General features: G+C 45.4%; 53 non-coding genes across 53 annotated transcripts; all 53 read right to left on the bottom strand.

Moving 5' to 3' along the window:
• Positions 1-63: 63 nt before the first annotated feature.
• Positions 64-182, bottom strand: LOC140376670 (5S ribosomal RNA). Its single transcript, XR_011929842.1, has one exon. It is a non-coding gene; the product is annotated as a 5S ribosomal RNA (ribosomal RNA).
• Positions 183-351: 169 nt separating this feature from the next.
• LOC140376668 (5S ribosomal RNA) lies at positions 352-470 on the bottom strand. Its single transcript, XR_011929841.1, has one exon. It is a non-coding gene; the product is annotated as a 5S ribosomal RNA (ribosomal RNA).
• A 169-nt stretch (positions 471-639) lies between these two features.
• Positions 640-758, bottom strand: LOC140376667 (5S ribosomal RNA). The gene has a single exon (XR_011929840.1). It is a non-coding gene; the product is annotated as a 5S ribosomal RNA (ribosomal RNA).
• Positions 759-907: 149 nt separating this feature from the next.
• On the bottom strand, positions 908-1026 carry LOC140376908 (5S ribosomal RNA). The gene has a single exon (XR_011930068.1). It is a non-coding gene; the product is annotated as a 5S ribosomal RNA (ribosomal RNA).
• Positions 1027-1175: 149 nt separating this feature from the next.
• LOC140376907 (5S ribosomal RNA) lies at positions 1176-1294 on the bottom strand. The gene has a single exon (XR_011930067.1). It is a non-coding gene; the product is annotated as a 5S ribosomal RNA (ribosomal RNA).
• A 160-nt stretch (positions 1295-1454) lies between these two features.
• On the bottom strand, positions 1455-1573 carry LOC140376906 (5S ribosomal RNA). Its single transcript, XR_011930066.1, has one exon. It is a non-coding gene; the product is annotated as a 5S ribosomal RNA (ribosomal RNA).
• Positions 1574-1733: 160 nt separating this feature from the next.
• LOC140376905 (5S ribosomal RNA) lies at positions 1734-1852 on the bottom strand. Its single transcript, XR_011930065.1, has one exon. It is a non-coding gene; the product is annotated as a 5S ribosomal RNA (ribosomal RNA).
• Positions 1853-2011: 159 nt separating this feature from the next.
• On the bottom strand, positions 2012-2130 carry LOC140376904 (5S ribosomal RNA). Its single transcript, XR_011930064.1, has one exon. It is a non-coding gene; the product is annotated as a 5S ribosomal RNA (ribosomal RNA).
• Positions 2131-2279: 149 nt separating this feature from the next.
• On the bottom strand, positions 2280-2398 carry LOC140376901 (5S ribosomal RNA). The gene has a single exon (XR_011930062.1). It is a non-coding gene; the product is annotated as a 5S ribosomal RNA (ribosomal RNA).
• A 169-nt stretch (positions 2399-2567) lies between these two features.
• LOC140376900 (5S ribosomal RNA) lies at positions 2568-2686 on the bottom strand. Its single transcript, XR_011930061.1, has one exon. It is a non-coding gene; the product is annotated as a 5S ribosomal RNA (ribosomal RNA).
• Positions 2687-2856: 170 nt separating this feature from the next.
• Positions 2857-2975, bottom strand: LOC140376899 (5S ribosomal RNA). Its single transcript, XR_011930060.1, has one exon. It is a non-coding gene; the product is annotated as a 5S ribosomal RNA (ribosomal RNA).
• A 149-nt stretch (positions 2976-3124) lies between these two features.
• On the bottom strand, positions 3125-3243 carry LOC140376898 (5S ribosomal RNA). Its single transcript, XR_011930059.1, has one exon. It is a non-coding gene; the product is annotated as a 5S ribosomal RNA (ribosomal RNA).
• A 149-nt stretch (positions 3244-3392) lies between these two features.
• Positions 3393-3511, bottom strand: LOC140376897 (5S ribosomal RNA). The gene has a single exon (XR_011930058.1). It is a non-coding gene; the product is annotated as a 5S ribosomal RNA (ribosomal RNA).
• Positions 3512-3660: 149 nt separating this feature from the next.
• LOC140376896 (5S ribosomal RNA) lies at positions 3661-3779 on the bottom strand. The gene has a single exon (XR_011930057.1). It is a non-coding gene; the product is annotated as a 5S ribosomal RNA (ribosomal RNA).
• A 149-nt stretch (positions 3780-3928) lies between these two features.
• LOC140376895 (5S ribosomal RNA) lies at positions 3929-4047 on the bottom strand. Its single transcript, XR_011930056.1, has one exon. It is a non-coding gene; the product is annotated as a 5S ribosomal RNA (ribosomal RNA).
• A 170-nt stretch (positions 4048-4217) lies between these two features.
• Positions 4218-4336, bottom strand: LOC140376894 (5S ribosomal RNA). The gene has a single exon (XR_011930055.1). It is a non-coding gene; the product is annotated as a 5S ribosomal RNA (ribosomal RNA).
• Positions 4337-4495: 159 nt separating this feature from the next.
• On the bottom strand, positions 4496-4614 carry LOC140376893 (5S ribosomal RNA). Its single transcript, XR_011930054.1, has one exon. It is a non-coding gene; the product is annotated as a 5S ribosomal RNA (ribosomal RNA).
• A 149-nt stretch (positions 4615-4763) lies between these two features.
• Positions 4764-4882, bottom strand: LOC140376892 (5S ribosomal RNA). The gene has a single exon (XR_011930053.1). It is a non-coding gene; the product is annotated as a 5S ribosomal RNA (ribosomal RNA).
• A 149-nt stretch (positions 4883-5031) lies between these two features.
• LOC140376890 (5S ribosomal RNA) lies at positions 5032-5150 on the bottom strand. Its single transcript, XR_011930051.1, has one exon. It is a non-coding gene; the product is annotated as a 5S ribosomal RNA (ribosomal RNA).
• A 149-nt stretch (positions 5151-5299) lies between these two features.
• Positions 5300-5418, bottom strand: LOC140376889 (5S ribosomal RNA). Its single transcript, XR_011930050.1, has one exon. It is a non-coding gene; the product is annotated as a 5S ribosomal RNA (ribosomal RNA).
• Positions 5419-5567: 149 nt separating this feature from the next.
• On the bottom strand, positions 5568-5686 carry LOC140376888 (5S ribosomal RNA). Its single transcript, XR_011930049.1, has one exon. It is a non-coding gene; the product is annotated as a 5S ribosomal RNA (ribosomal RNA).
• A 149-nt stretch (positions 5687-5835) lies between these two features.
• LOC140376887 (5S ribosomal RNA) lies at positions 5836-5954 on the bottom strand. The gene has a single exon (XR_011930048.1). It is a non-coding gene; the product is annotated as a 5S ribosomal RNA (ribosomal RNA).
• A 149-nt stretch (positions 5955-6103) lies between these two features.
• Positions 6104-6222, bottom strand: LOC140376885 (5S ribosomal RNA). The gene has a single exon (XR_011930047.1). It is a non-coding gene; the product is annotated as a 5S ribosomal RNA (ribosomal RNA).
• A 169-nt stretch (positions 6223-6391) lies between these two features.
• LOC140376884 (5S ribosomal RNA) lies at positions 6392-6510 on the bottom strand. Its single transcript, XR_011930046.1, has one exon. It is a non-coding gene; the product is annotated as a 5S ribosomal RNA (ribosomal RNA).
• Positions 6511-6679: 169 nt separating this feature from the next.
• On the bottom strand, positions 6680-6798 carry LOC140376883 (5S ribosomal RNA). The gene has a single exon (XR_011930045.1). It is a non-coding gene; the product is annotated as a 5S ribosomal RNA (ribosomal RNA).
• A 149-nt stretch (positions 6799-6947) lies between these two features.
• LOC140376882 (5S ribosomal RNA) lies at positions 6948-7066 on the bottom strand. Its single transcript, XR_011930044.1, has one exon. It is a non-coding gene; the product is annotated as a 5S ribosomal RNA (ribosomal RNA).
• Positions 7067-7215: 149 nt separating this feature from the next.
• LOC140376881 (5S ribosomal RNA) lies at positions 7216-7334 on the bottom strand. The gene has a single exon (XR_011930043.1). It is a non-coding gene; the product is annotated as a 5S ribosomal RNA (ribosomal RNA).
• A 149-nt stretch (positions 7335-7483) lies between these two features.
• LOC140376880 (5S ribosomal RNA) lies at positions 7484-7602 on the bottom strand. Its single transcript, XR_011930042.1, has one exon. It is a non-coding gene; the product is annotated as a 5S ribosomal RNA (ribosomal RNA).
• Positions 7603-7751: 149 nt separating this feature from the next.
• LOC140376878 (5S ribosomal RNA) lies at positions 7752-7870 on the bottom strand. The gene has a single exon (XR_011930040.1). It is a non-coding gene; the product is annotated as a 5S ribosomal RNA (ribosomal RNA).
• Positions 7871-8019: 149 nt separating this feature from the next.
• Positions 8020-8138, bottom strand: LOC140376877 (5S ribosomal RNA). The gene has a single exon (XR_011930039.1). It is a non-coding gene; the product is annotated as a 5S ribosomal RNA (ribosomal RNA).
• A 170-nt stretch (positions 8139-8308) lies between these two features.
• Positions 8309-8427, bottom strand: LOC140376872 (5S ribosomal RNA). The gene has a single exon (XR_011930034.1). It is a non-coding gene; the product is annotated as a 5S ribosomal RNA (ribosomal RNA).
• A 159-nt stretch (positions 8428-8586) lies between these two features.
• LOC140376860 (5S ribosomal RNA) lies at positions 8587-8705 on the bottom strand. Its single transcript, XR_011930023.1, has one exon. It is a non-coding gene; the product is annotated as a 5S ribosomal RNA (ribosomal RNA).
• A 149-nt stretch (positions 8706-8854) lies between these two features.
• On the bottom strand, positions 8855-8973 carry LOC140376848 (5S ribosomal RNA). Its single transcript, XR_011930012.1, has one exon. It is a non-coding gene; the product is annotated as a 5S ribosomal RNA (ribosomal RNA).
• A 149-nt stretch (positions 8974-9122) lies between these two features.
• On the bottom strand, positions 9123-9241 carry LOC140376836 (5S ribosomal RNA). Its single transcript, XR_011930001.1, has one exon. It is a non-coding gene; the product is annotated as a 5S ribosomal RNA (ribosomal RNA).
• Positions 9242-9390: 149 nt separating this feature from the next.
• Positions 9391-9509, bottom strand: LOC140376825 (5S ribosomal RNA). Its single transcript, XR_011929990.1, has one exon. It is a non-coding gene; the product is annotated as a 5S ribosomal RNA (ribosomal RNA).
• Positions 9510-9673: 164 nt separating this feature from the next.
• Positions 9674-9792, bottom strand: LOC140376814 (5S ribosomal RNA). Its single transcript, XR_011929979.1, has one exon. It is a non-coding gene; the product is annotated as a 5S ribosomal RNA (ribosomal RNA).
• A 159-nt stretch (positions 9793-9951) lies between these two features.
• LOC140376802 (5S ribosomal RNA) lies at positions 9952-10070 on the bottom strand. Its single transcript, XR_011929968.1, has one exon. It is a non-coding gene; the product is annotated as a 5S ribosomal RNA (ribosomal RNA).
• Positions 10071-10219: 149 nt separating this feature from the next.
• LOC140376790 (5S ribosomal RNA) lies at positions 10220-10338 on the bottom strand. Its single transcript, XR_011929957.1, has one exon. It is a non-coding gene; the product is annotated as a 5S ribosomal RNA (ribosomal RNA).
• Positions 10339-10487: 149 nt separating this feature from the next.
• On the bottom strand, positions 10488-10606 carry LOC140376778 (5S ribosomal RNA). Its single transcript, XR_011929945.1, has one exon. It is a non-coding gene; the product is annotated as a 5S ribosomal RNA (ribosomal RNA).
• Positions 10607-10775: 169 nt separating this feature from the next.
• LOC140376766 (5S ribosomal RNA) lies at positions 10776-10894 on the bottom strand. Its single transcript, XR_011929934.1, has one exon. It is a non-coding gene; the product is annotated as a 5S ribosomal RNA (ribosomal RNA).
• Positions 10895-11064: 170 nt separating this feature from the next.
• LOC140376755 (5S ribosomal RNA) lies at positions 11065-11183 on the bottom strand. Its single transcript, XR_011929922.1, has one exon. It is a non-coding gene; the product is annotated as a 5S ribosomal RNA (ribosomal RNA).
• A 149-nt stretch (positions 11184-11332) lies between these two features.
• Positions 11333-11451, bottom strand: LOC140376743 (5S ribosomal RNA). The gene has a single exon (XR_011929911.1). It is a non-coding gene; the product is annotated as a 5S ribosomal RNA (ribosomal RNA).
• A 149-nt stretch (positions 11452-11600) lies between these two features.
• On the bottom strand, positions 11601-11719 carry LOC140376731 (5S ribosomal RNA). Its single transcript, XR_011929900.1, has one exon. It is a non-coding gene; the product is annotated as a 5S ribosomal RNA (ribosomal RNA).
• Positions 11720-11888: 169 nt separating this feature from the next.
• Positions 11889-12007, bottom strand: LOC140376720 (5S ribosomal RNA). Its single transcript, XR_011929889.1, has one exon. It is a non-coding gene; the product is annotated as a 5S ribosomal RNA (ribosomal RNA).
• A 149-nt stretch (positions 12008-12156) lies between these two features.
• LOC140376708 (5S ribosomal RNA) lies at positions 12157-12275 on the bottom strand. The gene has a single exon (XR_011929878.1). It is a non-coding gene; the product is annotated as a 5S ribosomal RNA (ribosomal RNA).
• Positions 12276-12424: 149 nt separating this feature from the next.
• On the bottom strand, positions 12425-12543 carry LOC140376696 (5S ribosomal RNA). The gene has a single exon (XR_011929867.1). It is a non-coding gene; the product is annotated as a 5S ribosomal RNA (ribosomal RNA).
• A 159-nt stretch (positions 12544-12702) lies between these two features.
• LOC140376684 (5S ribosomal RNA) lies at positions 12703-12821 on the bottom strand. The gene has a single exon (XR_011929856.1). It is a non-coding gene; the product is annotated as a 5S ribosomal RNA (ribosomal RNA).
• A 168-nt stretch (positions 12822-12989) lies between these two features.
• On the bottom strand, positions 12990-13108 carry LOC140376673 (5S ribosomal RNA). The gene has a single exon (XR_011929845.1). It is a non-coding gene; the product is annotated as a 5S ribosomal RNA (ribosomal RNA).
• A 149-nt stretch (positions 13109-13257) lies between these two features.
• Positions 13258-13376, bottom strand: LOC140376903 (5S ribosomal RNA). The gene has a single exon (XR_011930063.1). It is a non-coding gene; the product is annotated as a 5S ribosomal RNA (ribosomal RNA).
• Positions 13377-13525: 149 nt separating this feature from the next.
• Positions 13526-13644, bottom strand: LOC140376891 (5S ribosomal RNA). The gene has a single exon (XR_011930052.1). It is a non-coding gene; the product is annotated as a 5S ribosomal RNA (ribosomal RNA).
• Positions 13645-13813: 169 nt separating this feature from the next.
• LOC140376879 (5S ribosomal RNA) lies at positions 13814-13932 on the bottom strand. Its single transcript, XR_011930041.1, has one exon. It is a non-coding gene; the product is annotated as a 5S ribosomal RNA (ribosomal RNA).
• Positions 13933-14091: 159 nt separating this feature from the next.
• LOC140376784 (5S ribosomal RNA) lies at positions 14092-14210 on the bottom strand. Its single transcript, XR_011929951.1, has one exon. It is a non-coding gene; the product is annotated as a 5S ribosomal RNA (ribosomal RNA).
• Positions 14211-14359: 149 nt separating this feature from the next.
• On the bottom strand, positions 14360-14478 carry LOC140376666 (5S ribosomal RNA). Its single transcript, XR_011929839.1, has one exon. It is a non-coding gene; the product is annotated as a 5S ribosomal RNA (ribosomal RNA).
• Positions 14479-14733: the final 255 nt, after the last annotated feature.

Below are 14733 nucleotides of genomic sequence, written 5' to 3'. Positions count from 1 at the left end.
TTGGGATATCTCAATGAAAAACTTCTTTTTTTTTTTTTTTTGACAGGTGAAAAAGTGTGAAAATGCTCACAGCACCTGGTATTCCCAGGCGGTCTCCCATCCAAGTACTAACCAGGCCCAACCCTGCTTGGCTTCCGAGATCAGACGAGATCGGGCTGGTCCAGGGTGGTATGGCCGTGAGCGAAATGTTCCAGGTCAAAACTCGTATAAATTGCTTTTTTTGCATCAAACACTGTCTTTTCGTGAAGAGTACCTTCACGCCACTTGCTCGGTCAAAATTGGGATATCTCAATGAAAAACTTCTTTTTTTTTTTTTTTTTTTTTTTTTTGACAGGTGAAAAAGTGTGAAAATGCTCACAGCACCTGGTATTCCCAGGCGGTCTCCCATCCAAGTACTAACCAGGCCCAACCCTGCTTGGCTTCCGAGATCAGACGAGATCGGGCTGGTCCAGGGTGGTATGGCCGTGAGCGAAATGTTCCAGGTCAAAACTCGTATAAATTGCTTTTTTTGCATCAAACACTGTCTTTTCGTGAAGAGTACCTTCACGCCACTTGCTCGGTCAAAATTGGGATATCTCAATGAAAAACTTCTTTTTTTTTTTTTTTTTTTTTTTTTTGACAGGTGAAAAAGTGTGAAAATGCTCACAGCACCTGGTATTCCCAGGCGGTCTCCCATCCAAGTACTAACCAGGCCCAACCCTGCTTGGCTTCCGAGATCAGACGAGATCGGGCTGGTCCAGGGTGGTATGGCCGTGAGCGAAATGTTCCAGGTCAAAACGGCCTTTTTTATATCAAACACTGTCTTTTCGTGAAGAGTACCTTCACGCCACTTGCTCGGTCAAAATTGGGATATCTCAATGAAAAACTTCTTTTTTTTTTTTTTTTGACAGGTGAAAAAGTGTGAAAATGCTCACAGCACCTGGTATTCCCAGGCGGTCTCCCATCCAAGTACTAACCAGGCCCAACCCTGCTTGGCTTCCGAGATCAGACGAGATCGGGCTGGTCCAGGGTGGTATGGCCGTGAGCGAAATGTTCCAGGTCAAAACGGCCTTTTTTATATCAAACACTGTCTTTTCGTGAAGAGTACCTTCACGCCACTTGCTCGGTCAAAATTGGGATATCTCAATGAAAAACTTCTTTTTTTTTTTTTTTTGACAGGTGAAAAAGTGTGAAAATGCTCACAGCACCTGGTATTCCCAGGCGGTCTCCCATCCAAGTACTAACCAGGCCCAACCCTGCTTGGCTTCCGAGATCAGACGAGATCGGGCTGGTCCAGGGTGGTATGGCCGTGAGCGAAATGTTCCAGGTCAAAACTCGTATAAATTGCTTTTTTTGCATCAAACACTGTCTTTTCGTGAAGAGTACCTTCACGCCACTTGCTCGGTCAAAATTGGGATATCTCAATGAAAAACTTCTTTTTTTTTTTTTTTTTGACAGGTGAAAAAGTGTGAAAATGCTCACAGCACCTGGTATTCCCAGGCGGTCTCCCATCCAAGTACTAACCAGGCCCAACCCTGCTTGGCTTCCGAGATCAGACGAGATCGGGCTGGTCCAGGGTGGTATGGCCGTGAGCGAAATGTTCCAGGTCAAAACGGCCTTTTTTATATCAAACACTGTCTTTTCGTGAAGAGTACCTTCACGCCACTTGCTCGGTCAAAATTGGGATATCTCAATGAAAAACTTCTTTTTTTTTTTTTTTTTTTTTTTTTTTGACAGGTGAAAAAGTGTGAAAATGCTCACAGCACCTGGTATTCCCAGGCGGTCTCCCATCCAAGTACTAACCAGGCCCAACCCTGCTTGGCTTCCGAGATCAGACGAGATCGGGCTGGTCCAGGGTGGTATGGCCGTGAGCGAAATGTTCCAGGTCAAAACTCGTATAAATTGCTTTTTTTGCATCAAACACTGTCTTTTCGTGAAGAGTACCTTCACGCCACTTGCTCGGTCAAAATTGGGATATCTCAATGAAAAACTTCTTTTTTTTTTTTTTTTGACAGGTGAAAAAGTGTGAAAATGCTCACAGCACCTGGTATTCCCAGGCGGTCTCCCATCCAAGTACTAACCAGGCCCAACCCTGCTTGGCTTCCGAGATCAGACGAGATCGGGCTGGTCCAGGGTGGTATGGCCGTGAGCGAAATGTTCCAGGTCAAAACGGCCTTTTTTATATCAAACACTGTCTTTTCGTGAAGAGTACCTTCACGCCACTTGCTCGGTCAAAATTGGGATATCTCAATGAAAAACTTCTTTTTTTTTTTTTTTTGACAGGTGAAAAAGTGTGAAAATGCTCACAGCACCTGGTATTCCCAGGCGGTCTCCCATCCAAGTACTAACCAGGCCCAACCCTGCTTGGCTTCCGAGATCAGACGAGATCGGGCTGGTCCAGGGTGGTATGGCCGTGAGCGAAATGTTCCAGGTCAAAACTCGTATAAATTGCTTTTTTTGCATCAAACACTGTCTTTTCGTGAAGAGTACCTTCACGCCACTTGCTCGGTCAAAATTGGGATATCTCAATGAAAAACTTCTTTTTTTTTTTTTTTTTTTTTTTTTTGACAGGTGAAAAAGTGTGAAAATGCTCACAGCACCTGGTATTCCCAGGCGGTCTCCCATCCAAGTACTAACCAGGCCCAACCCTGCTTGGCTTCCGAGATCAGACGAGATCGGGCTGGTCCAGGGTGGTATGGCCGTGAGCGAAATGTTCCAGGTCAAAACTCGTATAAATTGCTTTTTTTGCATCAAACACTGTCTTTTCGTGAAGAGTACCTTCACGCCACTTGCTCGGTCAAAATTGGGATATCTCAATGAAAAACTTCTTTTTTTTTTTTTTTTTTTTTTTTTTTGACAGGTGAAAAAGTGTGAAAATGCTCACAGCACCTGGTATTCCCAGGCGGTCTCCCATCCAAGTACTAACCAGGCCCAACCCTGCTTGGCTTCCGAGATCAGACGAGATCGGGCTGGTCCAGGGTGGTATGGCCGTGAGCGAAATGTTCCAGGTCAAAACGGCCTTTTTTATATCAAACACTGTCTTTTCGTGAAGAGTACCTTCACGCCACTTGCTCGGTCAAAATTGGGATATCTCAATGAAAAACTTCTTTTTTTTTTTTTTTTGACAGGTGAAAAAGTGTGAAAATGCTCACAGCACCTGGTATTCCCAGGCGGTCTCCCATCCAAGTACTAACCAGGCCCAACCCTGCTTGGCTTCCGAGATCAGACGAGATCGGGCTGGTCCAGGGTGGTATGGCCGTGAGCGAAATGTTCCAGGTCAAAACGGCCTTTTTTATATCAAACACTGTCTTTTCGTGAAGAGTACCTTCACGCCACTTGCTCGGTCAAAATTGGGATATCTCAATGAAAAACTTCTTTTTTTTTTTTTTTTGACAGGTGAAAAAGTGTGAAAATGCTCACAGCACCTGGTATTCCCAGGCGGTCTCCCATCCAAGTACTAACCAGGCCCAACCCTGCTTGGCTTCCGAGATCAGACGAGATCGGGCTGGTCCAGGGTGGTATGGCCGTGAGCGAAATGTTCCAGGTCAAAACGGCCTTTTTTATATCAAACACTGTCTTTTCGTGAAGAGTACCTTCACGCCACTTGCTCGGTCAAAATTGGGATATCTCAATGAAAAACTTCTTTTTTTTTTTTTTTTGACAGGTGAAAAAGTGTGAAAATGCTCACAGCACCTGGTATTCCCAGGCGGTCTCCCATCCAAGTACTAACCAGGCCCAACCCTGCTTGGCTTCCGAGATCAGACGAGATCGGGCTGGTCCAGGGTGGTATGGCCGTGAGCGAAATGTTCCAGGTCAAAACGGCCTTTTTTATATCAAACACTGTCTTTTCGTGAAGAGTACCTTCACGCCACTTGCTCGGTCAAAATTGGGATATCTCAATGAAAAACTTCTTTTTTTTTTTTTTTTGACAGGTGAAAAAGTGTGAAAATGCTCACAGCACCTGGTATTCCCAGGCGGTCTCCCATCCAAGTACTAACCAGGCCCAACCCTGCTTGGCTTCCGAGATCAGACGAGATCGGGCTGGTCCAGGGTGGTATGGCCGTGAGCGAAATGTTCCAGGTCAAAACTCGTATAAATTGCTTTTTTTGCATCAAACACTGTCTTTTCGTGAAGAGTACCTTCACGCCACTTGCTCGGTCAAAATTGGGATATCTCAATGAAAAACTTCTTTTTTTTTTTTTTCTTTTTTTTTTTTGACAGGTGAAAAAGTGTGAAAATGCTCACAGCACCTGGTATTCCCAGGCGGTCTCCCATCCAAGTACTAACCAGGCCCAACCCTGCTTGGCTTCCGAGATCAGACGAGATCGGGCTGGTCCAGGGTGGTATGGCCGTGAGCGAAATGTTCCAGGTCAAAACTCGTATAAATTGCTTTTTTTGCATCAAACACTGTCTTTTCGTGAAGAGTACCTTCACGCCACTTGCTCGGTCAAAATTGGGATATCTCAATGAAAAACTTCTTTTTTTTTTTTTTTTGACAGGTGAAAAAGTGTGAAAATGCTCACAGCACCTGGTATTCCCAGGCGGTCTCCCATCCAAGTACTAACCAGGCCCAACCCTGCTTGGCTTCCGAGATCAGACGAGATCGGGCTGGTCCAGGGTGGTATGGCCGTGAGCGAAATGTTCCAGGTCAAAACGGCCTTTTTTATATCAAACACTGTCTTTTCGTGAAGAGTACCTTCACGCCACTTGCTCGGTCAAAATTGGGATATCTCAATGAAAAACTTCTTTTTTTTTTTTTTTTGACAGGTGAAAAAGTGTGAAAATGCTCACAGCACCTGGTATTCCCAGGCGGTCTCCCATCCAAGTACTAACCAGGCCCAACCCTGCTTGGCTTCCGAGATCAGACGAGATCGGGCTGGTCCAGGGTGGTATGGCCGTGAGCGAAATGTTCCAGGTCAAAACGGCCTTTTTTATATCAAACACTGTCTTTTCGTGAAGAGTACCTTCACGCCACTTGCTCGGTCAAAATTGGGATATCTCAATGAAAAACTTCTTTTTTTTTTTTTTTTGACAGGTGAAAAAGTGTGAAAATGCTCACAGCACCTGGTATTCCCAGGCGGTCTCCCATCCAAGTACTAACCAGGCCCAACCCTGCTTGGCTTCCGAGATCAGACGAGATCGGGCTGGTCCAGGGTGGTATGGCCGTGAGCGAAATGTTCCAGGTCAAAACGGCCTTTTTTATATCAAACACTGTCTTTTCGTGAAGAGTACCTTCACGCCACTTGCTCGGTCAAAATTGGGATATCTCAATGAAAAACTTATTTTTTTTTTTTTTTTGACAGGTGAAAAAGTGTGAAAATGCTCACAGCACCTGGTATTCCCAGGCGGTCTCCCATCCAAGTACTAACCAGGCCCAACCCTGCTTGGCTTCCGAGATCAGACGAGATCGGGCTGGTCCAGGGTGGTATGGCCGTGAGCGAAATGTTCCAGGTCAAAACGGCCTTTTTTATATCAAACACTGTCTTTTCGTGAAGAGTACCTTCACGCCACTTGCTCGGTCAAAATTGGGATATCTCAATGAAAAACTTCTTTTTTTTTTTTTTTTGACAGGTGAAAAAGTGTGAAAATGCTCACAGCACCTGGTATTCCCAGGCGGTCTCCCATCCAAGTACTAACCAGGCCCAACCCTGCTTGGCTTCCGAGATCAGACGAGATCGGGCTGGTCCAGGGTGGTATGGCCGTGAGCGAAATGTTCCAGCTCAAAACGGCCTTTTTTATATCAAACACTGTCTTTTCGTGAAGAGTACCTTCACGCCACTTGCTCGGTCAAAATTGGGATATCTCAATGAAAAACTTCTTTTTTTTTTTTTTTTGACAGGTGAAAAAGTGTGAAAATGCTCACAGCACCTGGTATTCCCAGGCGGTCTCCCATCCAAGTACTAACCAGGCCCAACCCTGCTTGGCTTCCGAGATCAGACGAGATCGGGCTGGTCCAGGGTGGTATGGCCGTGAGCGAAATGTTCCAGGTCAAAACGGCCTTTTTTAAATCAAACACTGTCTTTTCGTGAAGAGTACCTTCACGCCACTTGCTCGGTCAAAATTGGGATATCTCAATGAAAAACTTCTTTTTTTTTTTTTTTTGACAGGTGAAAAAGTGTGAAAATGCTCACAGCACCTGGTATTCCCAGGCGGTCTCCCATCCAAGTACTAACCAGGCCCAACCCTGCTTGGCTTCCGAGATCAGACGAGATCGGGCTGGTCCAGGGTGGTATGGCCGTGAGCGAAATGTTCCAGGTCAAAACTCGTATAAATTGCTTTTTTTGCATCAAACACTGTCTTTTCGTGAAGAGTACCTTCACGCCACTTGCTCGGTCAAAATTGGGATATCTCAATGAAAAACTTCTTTTTTTTTTTTTTTTTTTTTTTTTTGACAGGTGAAAAAGTGTGAAAATGCTCACAGCACCTGGTATTCCCAGGCGGTCTCCCATCCAAGTACTAACCAGGCCCAACCCTGCTTGGCTTCCGAGATCAGACGAGATCGGGCTGGTCCAGGGTGGTATGGCCGTGAGCGAAATGTTCCAGGTCAAAACTCGTATAAATTGCTTTTTTTGCATCAAACACTGTCTTTTCGTGAAGAGTACCTTCACGCCACTTGCTCGGTCAAAATTGGGATATCTCAATGAAAAACTTCTTTTTTTTTTTTTTTTTTTTTTTTTTGACAGGTGAAAAAGTGTGAAAATGCTCACAGCACCTGGTATTCCCAGGCGGTCTCCCATCCAAGTACTAACCAGGCCCAACCCTGCTTGGCTTCCGAGATCAGACGAGATCGGGCTGGTCCAGGGTGGTATGGCCGTGAGCGAAATGTTCCAGGTCAAAACGGCCTTTTTTATATCAAACACTGTCTTTTCGTGAAGAGTACCTTCACGCCACTTGCTCGGTCAAAATTGGGATATCTCAATGAAAAACTTCTTTTTTTTTTTTTTTTGACAGGTGAAAAAGTGTGAAAATGCTCACAGCACCTGGTATTCCCAGGCGGTCTCCCATCCAAGTACTAACCAGGCCCAACCCTGCTTGGCTTCCGAGATCAGACGAGATCGGGCTGGTCCAGGGTGGTATGGCCGTGAGCGAAATGTTCCAGGTCAAAACGGCCTTTTTTATATCAAACACTGTCTTTTCGTGAAGAGTACCTTCACGCCACTTGCTCGGTCAAAATTGGGATATCTCAATGAAAAACTTCTTTTTTTTTTTTTTTTGACAGGTGAAAAAGTGTGAAAATGCTCACAGCACCTGGTATTCCCAGGCGGTCTCCCATCCAAGTACTAACCAGGCCCAACCCTGCTTGGCTTCCGAGATCAGACGAGATCGGGCTGGTCCAGGGTGGTATGGCCGTGAGCGAAATGTTCCAGGTCAAAACGGCCTTTTTTATATCAAACACTGTCTTTTCGTGAAGAGTACCTTCACGCCACTTGCTCGGTCAAAATTGGGATATCTCAATGAAAAACTTCTTTTTTTTTTTTTTTTGACAGGTGAAAAAGTGTGAAAATGCTCACAGCACCTGGTATTCCCAGGCGGTCTCCCATCCAAGTACTAACCAGGCCCAACCCTGCTTGGCTTCCGAGATCAGACGAGATCGGGCTGGTCCAGGGTGGTATGGCCGTGAGCGAAATGTTCCAGGTCAAAACGGCCTTTTTTATATCAAACACTGTCTTTTCGTGAAGAGTACCTTCACGCCACTTGCTCGGTCAAAATTGGGATATCTCAATGAAAAACTTATTTTTTTTTTTTTTTTGACAGGTGAAAAAGTGTGAAAATGCTCACAGCACCTGGTATTCCCAGGCGGTCTCCCATCCAAGTACTAACCAGGCCCAACCCTGCTTGGCTTCCGAGATCAGACGAGATCGGGCTGGTCCAGGGTGGTATGGCCGTGAGCGAAATGTTCCAGGTCAAAACGGCCTTTTTTATATCAAACACTGTCTTTTCGTGAAGAGTACCTTCACGCCACTTGCTCGGTCAAAATTGGGATATCTCAATGAAAAACTTCTTTTTTTTTTTTTTTTGACAGGTGAAAAAGTGTGAAAATGCTCACAGCACCTGGTATTCCCAGGCGGTCTCCCATCCAAGTACTAACCAGGCCCAACCCTGCTTGGCTTCCGAGATCAGACGAGATCGGGCTGGTCCAGGGTGGTATGGCCGTGAGCGAAATGTTCCAGGTCAAAACTCGTATAAATTGCTTTTTTTGCATCAAACACTGTCTTTTCGTGAAGAGTACCTTCACGCCACTTGCTCGGTCAAAATTGGGATATCTCAATGAAAAACTTCTTTTTTTTTTTTTTTTTTTTTTTTTTTGACAGGTGAAAAAGTGTGAAAATGCTCACAGCACCTGGTATTCCCAGGCGGTCTCCCATCCAAGTACTAACCAGGCCCAACCCTGCTTGGCTTCCGAGATCAGACGAGATCGGGCTGGTCCAGGGTGGTATGGCCGTGAGCGAAATGTTCCAGGTCAAAACTCGTATAAATTGCTTTTTTTGCATCAAACACTGTCTTTTCGTGAAGAGTACCTTCACGCCACTTGCTCGGTCAAAATTGGGATATCTCAATGAAAAACTTCTTTTTTTTTTTTTTTTGACAGGTGAAAAAGTGTGAAAATGCTCACAGCACCTGGTATTCCCAGGCGGTCTCCCATCCAAGTACTAACCAGGCCCAACCCTGCTTGGCTTCCGAGATCAGACGAGATCGGGCTGGTCCAGGGTGGTATGGCCGTGAGCGAAATGTTCCAGGTCAAAACGGCCTTTTTTATATCAAACACTGTCTTTTCGTGAAGAGTACCTTCACGCCACTTGCTCGGTCAAAATTGGGATATCTCAATGAAAAACTTCTTTTTTTTTTTTTTTTGACAGGTGAAAAAGTGTGAAAATGCTCACAGCACCTGGTATTCCCAGGCGGTCTCCCATCCAAGTACTAACCAGGCCCAACCCTGCTTGGCTTCCGAGATCAGACGAGATCGGGCTGGTCCAGGGTGGTATGGCCGTGAGCGAAATGTTCCAGGTCAAAACGGCCTTTTTTATATCAAACACTGTCTTTTCGTGAAGAGTACCTTCACGCCACTTGCTCGGTCAAAATTGGGATATCTCAATGAAAAACTTCTTTTTTTTTTTTTTTTGACAGGTGAAAAAGTGTGAAAATGCTCACAGCACCTGGTATTCCCAGGCGGTCTCCCATCCAAGTACTAACCAGGCCCAACCCTGCTTGGCTTCCGAGATCAGACGAGATCGGGCTGGTCCAGGGTGGTATGGCCGTGAGCGAAATGTTCCAGGTCAAAACGGCCTTTTTTATATCAAACACTGTCTTTTCGTGAAGAGTACCTTCACGCCACTTGCTCGGTCAAAATTGGGATATCTCAGAGAAAAACTTCTTTTTTTTTTTTTTTTGACAGGTGAAAAAGTGTGAAAATGCTCACAGCACCTGGTATTCCCAGGCGGTCTCCCATCCAAGTACTAACCAGGCCCAACCCTGCTTGGCTTCCGAGATCAGACGAGATCGGGCTGGTCCAGGGTGGTATGGCCGTGAGCGAAATGTTCCAGGTCAAAACTCGTATAAATTGCTTTTTTTGCATCAAACACTGTCTTTTCGTGAAGAGTACCTTCACGCCACTTGCTCGGTCAAAATTGGGATATCTCAATGAAAAACTTCTTTTTTTTTTTTTTTTTTTTTGACAGGTGAAAAAGTGTGAAAATGCTCACAGCACCTGGTATTCCCAGGCGGTCTCCCATCCAAGTACTAACCAGGCCCAACCCTGCTTGGCTTCCGAGATCAGACGAGATCGGGCTGGTCCAGGGTGGTATGGCCGTGAGCGAAATGTTCCAGGTCAAAACTCGTATAAATTGCTTTTTTTGCATCAAACACTGTCTTTTCGTGAAGAGTACCTTCACGCCACTTGCTCGGTCAAAATTGGGATATCTCAATGAAAAACTTCTTTTTTTTTTTTTTTTGACAGGTGAAAAAGTGTGAAAATGCTCACAGCACCTGGTATTCCCAGGCGGTCTCCCATCCAAGTACTAACCAGGCCCAACCCTGCTTGGCTTCCGAGATCAGACGAGATCGGGCTGGTCCAGGGTGGTATGGCCGTGAGCGAAATGTTCCAGGTCAAAACGGCCTTTTTTATATCAAACACTGTCTTTTCGTGAAGAGTACCTTCACGCCACTTGCTCGGTCAAAATTGGGATATCTCAATGAAAAACTTCTTTTTTTTTTTTTTTTGACAGGTGAAAAAGTGTGAAAATGCTCACAGCACCTGGTATTCCCAGGCGGTCTCCCATCCAAGTACTAACCAGGCCCAACCCTGCTTGGCTTCCGAGATCAGACGAGATCGGGCTGGTCCAGGGTGGTATGGCCGTGAGCGAAATGTTCCAGGTCAAAACGGCCTTTTTTATATCAAACACTGTCTTTTCGTGAAGAGTACCTTCACGCCACTTGCTCGGTAAAAATTGGGATATCTCAATGAAAAACTTCTTTTTTTTTTTTTTTTGACAGGTGAAAAAGTGTGAAAATGCTCACAGCACCTGGTATTCCCAGGCGGTCTCCCATCCAAGTACTAACCAGGCCCAACCCTGCTTGGCTTCCGAGATCAGACGAGATCGGGCTGGTCCAGGGTGGTATGGCCGTGAGCGAAATGTTCCAGGTCAAAACTCGTATAAATTGCTTTTTTTGCATCAAACACTGTCTTTTCGTGAAGAGTACCTTCACGCCACTTGCTCGGTCAAAATTGGGATATCTCAATGAAAAACTTCTTTTTTTTTTTTTTTTTTTTTTTTTTGACAGGTGAAAAAGTGTGAAAATGCTCACAGCACCTGGTATTCCCAGGCGGTCTCCCATCCAAGTACTAACCAGGCCCAACCCTGCTTGGCTTCCGAGATCAGACGAGATCGGGCTGGTCCAGGGTGGTATGGCCGTGAGCGAAATGTTCCAGGTCAAAACTCGTATAAATTGCTTTTTTTGCATCAAACACTGTCTTTTCGTGAAGAGTACCTTCACGCCACTTGCTCGGTCAAAATTGGGATATCTCAATGAAAAACTTCTTTTTTTTTTTTTTTTTTTTTTTTTTTGACAGGTGAAAAAGTGTGAAAATGCTCACAGCACCTGGTATTCCCAGGCGGTCTCCCATCCAAGTACTAACCAGGCCCAACCCTGCTTGGCTTCCGAGATCAGACGAGATCGGGCTGGTCCAGGGTGGTATGGCCGTGAGCGAAATGTTCCAGGTCAAAACGGCCTTTTTTATATCAAACACTGTCTTTTCGTGAAGAGTACCTTCACGCCACTTGCTCGGTCAAAATTGGGATATCTCAATGAAAAACTTCTTTTTTTTTTTTTTTTGACAGGTGAAAAAGTGTGAAAATGCTCACAGCACCTGGTATTCCCAGGCGGTCTCCCATCCAAGTACTAACCAGGCCCAACCCTGCTTGGCTTCCGAGATCAGACGAGATCGGGCTGGTCCAGGGTGGTATGGCCGTGAGCGAAATGTTCCAGGTCAAAACGGCCTTTTTTATATCAAACACTGTCTTTTCGTGAAGAGTACCTTCACGCCACTTGCTCGGTCAAAATTGGGATATCTCAATGAAAAACTTCTTTTTTTTTTTTTTTTGACAGGTGAAAAAGTGTGAAAATGCTCACAGCACCTGGTATTCCCAGGCGGTCTCCCATCCAAGTACTAACCAGGCCCAACCCTGCTTGGCTTCCGAGATCAGACGAGATCGGGCTGGTCCAGGGTGGTATGGCCGTGAGCGAAATGTTCCAGGTCAAAACTCGTATAAATTGCTTTTTTTGCATCAAACACTGTCTTTTCGTGAAGAGTACCTTCACGCCACTTGCTCGGTCAAAATTGGGATATCTCAATGAAAAACTTCTTTTTTTTTTTTTTTTTTTTTTTTTTGACAGGTGAAAAAGTGTGAAAATGCTCACAGCACCTGGTATTCCCAGGCGGTCTCCCATCCAAGTACTAACCAGGCCCAACCCTGCTTGGCTTCCGAGATCAGACGAGATCGGGCTGGTCCAGGGTGGTATGGCCGTGAGCGAAATGTTCCAGGTCAAAACGGCCTTTTTTATATCAAACACTGTCTTTTCGTGAAGAGTACCTTCACGCCACTTGCTCGGTCAAAATTGGGATATCTCAATGAAAAACTTCTTTTTTTTTTTTTTTTGACAGGTGAAAAAGTGTGAAAATGCTCACAGCACCTGGTATTCCCAGGCGGTCTCCCATCCAAGTACTAACCAGGCCCAACCCTGCTTGGCTTCCGAGATCAGACGAGATCGGGCTGGTCCAGGGTGGTATGGCCGTGAGCGAAATGTTCCAGGTCAAAACGGCCTTTTTTATATCAAACACTGTCTTTTCGTGAAGAGTACCTTCACGCCACTTGCTCGGTCAAAATTGGGATATCTCAATGAAAAACTTCTTTTTTTTTTTTTTTTGACAGGTGAAAAAGTGTGAAAATGCTCACAGCACCTGGTATTCCCAGGCGGTCTCCCATCCAAGTACTAACCAGGCCCAACCCTGCTTGGCTTCCGAGATCAGACGAGATCGGGCTGGTCCAGGGTGGTATGGCCGTGAGCGAAATGTTCCAGGTCAAAACTCGTATAAATTGCTTTTTTTGCATCAAACACTGTCTTTTCGTGAAGAGTACCTTCACGCCACTTGCTCGGTCAAAATTGGGATATCTCAATGAAAAACTTCTTTTTTTTTTTTTTTTGACAGGTGAAAAAGTGTGAAAATGCTCACAGCACCTGGTATTCCCAGGCGGTCTCCCATCCAAGTACTAACCAGGCCCAACCCTGCTTGGCTTCCGAGATCAGACGAGATCGGGCTGGTCCAGGGTGGTATGGCCGTGAGCGAAATGTTCCAGGTCAAAACTCGTATAAATTTCTTTTTTTGCATCAAACACTGTCTTTTCGTGAAGAGTACCTTCACGCCACTTGCTCGGTCAAAATTGGGATATCTCAATGAAAAACTTTTTTTTTTTTTTTTTTTTTTTTTTTTGACAGGTGAAAAAGTGTGAAAATGCTCACAGCACCTGGTATTCCCAGGCGGTCTCCCATCCAAGTACTAACCAGGCCCAACCCTGCTTGGCTTCCGAGATCAGACGAGATCGGGCTGGTCCAGGGTGGTATGGCCGTGAGCGAAATGTTCCAGGTCAAAACGGCCTTTTTTATATCAAACACTGTCTTTTCGTGAAGAGTACCTTCACGCCACTTGCTCGGTCAAAATTGGGATATCTCAATGAAAAACTTCTTTTTTTTTTTTTTTTGACAGGTGAAAAAGTGTGAAAATGCTCACAGCACCTGGTATTCCCAGGCGGTCTCCCATCCAAGTACTAACCAGGCCCAACCCTGCTTGGCTTCCGAGATCAGACGAGATCGGGCTGGTCCAGGGTGGTATGGCCGTGAGCGAAATGTTCCAGGTCAAAACGGCCTTTTTTATATCAAACACTGTCTTTTCGTGAAGAGTACCTTCACGCCACTTGCTCGGTCAAAATTGGGATATCTCAATGAAAAACTTCTTTTTTTTTTTTTTTTGACAGGTGAAAAAGTGTGAAAATGCTCACAGCACCTGGTATTCCCAGGCGGTCTCCCATCCAAGTACTAACCAGGCCCAACCCTGCTTGGCTTCCGAGATCAGACGAGATCGGGCTGGTCCAGGGTGGTATGGCCGTGAGCGAAATGTTCCAGGTCAAAACTCGTATAAATTGCTTTTTTTGCATCAAACACTGTCTTTTCGTGAAGAGTACCTTCACGCCACTTGCTCGGTCAAAATTGGGATATCTCAATGAAAAACTTCTTTTTTTTTTTTTTTTTTTTTTTTTTGACAGGTGAAAAAGTGTGAAAATGCTCACAGCACCTGGTATTCCCAGGCGGTCTCCCATCCAAGTACTAACCAGGCCCAACCCTGCTTGGCTTCCGAGATCAGACGAGATCGGGCTGGTCCAGGGTGGTATGGCCGTGAGCGAAATGTTCCAGGTCAAAACTCGTATAAATTGCTTTTTTTGCATCAAACACTGTCTTTTCGTGAAGAGTACCTTCACGCCACTTGCTCGGTCAAAATTGGGATATCTCAATGAAAAACTTCTTTTTTTTTTTTTTTTGACAGGTGAAAAAGTGTGAAAATGCTCACAGCACCTGGTATTCCCAGGCGGTCTCCCATCCAAGTACTAACCAGGCCCAACCCTGCTTGGCTTCCGAGATCAGACGAGATCGGGCTGGTCCAGGGTGGTATGGCCGTGAGCGAAATGTTCCAGGTCAAAACGGCCTTTTTTATATCAAACACTGTCTTTTCGTGAAGAGTACCTTCACGCCACTTGCTCGGTCAAAATTGGGATATCTCAATGAAAAACTTCTTTTTTTTTTTTTTTTGACAGGTGAAAAAGTGTGAAAATGCTCACAGCACCTGGTATTCCCAGGCGGTCTCCCATCCAAGTACTAACCAGGCCCAACCCTGCTTGGCTTCCGAGATCAGACGAGATCGGGCTGGTCCAGGGTGGTATGGCCGTGAGCGAAATGTTCCAGGTCAAAACTCGTATAAATTGCTTTTTTTGCATCAAACACTGTCTTTTCGTGAAGAGTACCTTCACGCCACTTGCTCGGTCAAAATTGGGATATCTCAATGAAAAACTTCTTTTTTTTTTTTTTTTGACAGGTGAAAAAGTGTGAAAATGCTCACAGCACCTGGTATTCCCAGGCGGTCTCCCATCCAAGTACTAACCAGGCCCAACCCTGCTTGGCTTCCGAGATCAGACGAGATCGGGCTGG

This window comes from Eucyclogobius newberryi, unplaced genomic scaffold (assembly GCF_026437365.1).
Source record: "Eucyclogobius newberryi isolate DKJ021-1_F unplaced genomic scaffold, fEucNew1.0.hap1 SCAF_380, whole genome shotgun sequence".
NCBI lineage: Eukaryota > Metazoa > Chordata > Actinopteri > Gobiiformes > Gobiidae > Eucyclogobius > Eucyclogobius newberryi.
This window is presented reverse-complemented; position numbering and strand designations above follow the sequence as displayed.